The sequence below is a fragment of the Oncorhynchus tshawytscha genome, linkage group LG28, assembly GCF_018296145.1.
Source record: "Oncorhynchus tshawytscha isolate Ot180627B linkage group LG28, Otsh_v2.0, whole genome shotgun sequence".
Classification (NCBI taxonomy): Eukaryota; Metazoa; Chordata; class Actinopteri; order Salmoniformes; family Salmonidae; genus Oncorhynchus; species Oncorhynchus tshawytscha.
The window spans coordinates 6,520,658-6,523,846 of NC_056456.1; positions in this window are offsets into that span (position 1 = coordinate 6,520,658).

The following is a 3,189-nucleotide window of genomic DNA, read 5'->3' on the forward strand; positions in this document are numbered from 1 at the left end:
GTTGTTGTTTGCTCTGGTATTACCCCATCACGCATGCACTTCTAATGTGACGTTGGCAGCACCCAAGGGGCTTGAATGTTTGTATTTTCTTTGCTGAACAGGTGGGGCTCAGAACACCTGCCCTGAATGATGGGTCACCACTGAGCCCACACTGCATATCAAACAAGCAAGACACAAACAGGCAGTCAATTTATTTTAATTGTATTTATTTTATTTCACCTTTATTTAACCAGGTAGGCTAGTTGAGAACAAGTTCTCATTTGCAACTGCGACCTGGCCAAGATAAAGCGTAGCAATTCGACACATACAACAACACAGAGTTACACATGGAATAAACAAAACATACAGTCAATAATACAGTAGAATACAAGAAAACAATAAGTCTATATACAGTGAGTGCAAATGAGATAAGTTAATAAGGAAATAAATAGGCCATGGTGGCGAAGTAATTACAATATAGCAATTAAACACTGGAATGGTAGATCGGCAGAAGATGAATGTGCAGGTAGAGATACTGGGGTGCAAAGGAGCAAAATAAATAAATAAATACCAGTATGGGGATGAGGTAGGTAGATGGGCTGTTTACAGATAGGCTAAGTACAGGTGCAGTGATCTGTAAACTGCTCTGACAGCTGGTGCTTAAAGCTAGTGAGGGAGATGTGAGTCTCCAGCTTTAGAGATTTTTGCAATTCGTTCCAGTCATGGGCAGCAGAGAACTGGAAGGAAAGACGACCAAAGGAGGAATTGGCTTTGGGGGTGACCAGTGAGATATACCTGCTGTAAGCGCGTGCTATGAGTGGGTGCTGCTATGGTGACCAGTGAGCTAAGATAAGGCGGGGCTTTACCTAGCAGAGACTTGTAGATAACCTGTAGCCTTTGGGTTTGGCGACGAGTATGAAGCGAGGGCCAACCAATGAGAGCGTACAGGTCGCAATGGTGGGTAGTGTATAGGGCTTTGGTGACAAAACGGATGGCACTGTGATAGACTGCATCCAGTTTGTTGAGTAGAGTGTTGGAGGCTATTTTATAAATGACATCACCGAAGTCGAGGATCGATAGGATGGTCAGTTTTACGAGGGTATGTTTGGCAGCATGAGTGAAGGATGCTTTGTTGCGATATAGGAAGCCGATTCTAGATTTAACTTTGGATTGGAGATGCTTAATGTGAGTCTGGAAGGAGAGTTTAAGGTCTAACCAGACACCCAGGTATTTGTAGTTGTCCACGTATTCTAAGTCAGAGCCCTCCAGAGTAGTGATGCTGGACGGGCGAGCAGGTGCGGGCAGCGATCGATTAAAAAGCATGCATTTAGTTTTACTTGCGTTTAAGAGCAGTTGGAGGCCACGGAAGGAGAGTTGTATGGCATTGAAGCTCGTCTGGAGGTCAGTTAACACAGTGTCCAAGGAGGGGCCAGAAGTATACAGAATGGTGTCGTCTGCGTAGAGGTGGATCCGAAAATCACCAGCAGCAAGAGCAACATCATTGATGTATACAGAAAAGAGAGTCGGCCAGAGAATTTAACCCTGTGGTACACCCATAGAGATTGTCAGAGGTCCAGACAACAGGCCCTCCGATTTGACACACTGAACTCTATCAGAGAAGTAGTTGGTAAACCAGGCGAGGCAATCATTTGAGAAACCAAGGCTGTCGAGTCTGCCAACAAGAATGTTGTTTTGACAGAGTCGAAAGCCTTGGCCAGGTCGATAAATGTGGCTGCACAGTAATATCTCTTATCGATGGCGGTTATGATGTCGTTTAGAACCTTGAGCGAGGCTGAGGTGCACCCATGACCAGCTCTGAAACCAGATTGCATAGTGGAGAAGGTATGGTGGGATTCGAAAGGGTCAGTAATCTGTTTGTTAACTTGGCTTTCAAAGACCGTAGAAAGAAAGGGTAGGATAGATATAGGTCTGTCGCAGTTTAGGTCTAGAGTGTCACCCCCTTTGAAGAGGGGGATGACCGCAGCAGCTTTCCAATCTTTGGAAATCTCAGACGATGCAAAAGAGTCAATAGCGAGTTAATGTTTTTTTTTTAATCATCATTGCAAACATTGGATAAACGGGAGCCACGACTGCTGGCTAAATGGCTACATAACTACAATGATTACATCATCACACAAAACGCTAACTGTTTTTGCCCCAATGCAATGCTTGTGCTACGGCAATATCTGTTACAACAGATAGAGAAGGTTGTAGCATTCAAATATATTTTTTGGAACGTCAGAAGTGATTCGGATCTGATTTGAGAAATATGTGTCCAGCGAGGAGGGGTGGGGGCGAGAGAAACGTAGGCCTACATGTATGTGCAGAAGTGATTCGGATCTGATTTGAGAAATACGTTTCCAGCGAGGAGGGGTGGGGGCGAGAACTCCGTATTCGTAGCCTCTGCCTTTCAATTTATAGCCGTTGATTCTTGAAGTATATAAAATCTCAATGCCCCAGGGCAGTGATTGGGGACATTTCCTTGTGTAAAGTGCTGTCTTTTGGATGGGACGTTAAAATGGGTGTCCTGGCTCTCTGTGGTCACTAATGTTAATCCCAGCTAAATTCCCAATCTGGCTCTCATACCATTATGGCCACCTAATCATACCCAACTTCCAATTGTCTCATTCATCCCAACCTCCTCTCCCCTGTAACTATTCCCCAGGTCATTGATGTAAATGAGAACGTGTTCTCAGTCATTTTACCTGCTAAAATAAGGGATAAATAAAAAGTATCCAAGTGGAGTGAAAATAGTGCATGGGTTTCCACTAGTTACCAAAGTCAAAATTGCCTATATTGTAAAAACGGATTAATTTTTTTGTGATGCTTTTGGTCTTAATTTAAGATTAGGGTTAGGCATAAGGTTAGCAGTGTGGTTAAGGTTAGGTTTAGGTTTCAAATCACATTTTAAGAAGATAAATTGTAGAAATAGGCGGGGATTATGACGTTGTGGCTGACCGTAGCGTCAGGAAAAGTATAATAATGCTGTGTTCAAAACCCCTGGGAACTCGGAACTGGTGCCTCGTTCTCAAAACAACTGGTAACGTGGAAAATACAAGGTCAAATCATGACGTCAGTGATCTTTAGGTAGGAAAGTTGTAGCTCCAGAAAGAGGCCCGAATTCCCGAGTAGTAATTCCGAATTGCATGATTGTTCAAAACGTTTTTTCCCCCGAGTTGTCAGTCAGAGATTTCCCGAGTTCCTAGTTGT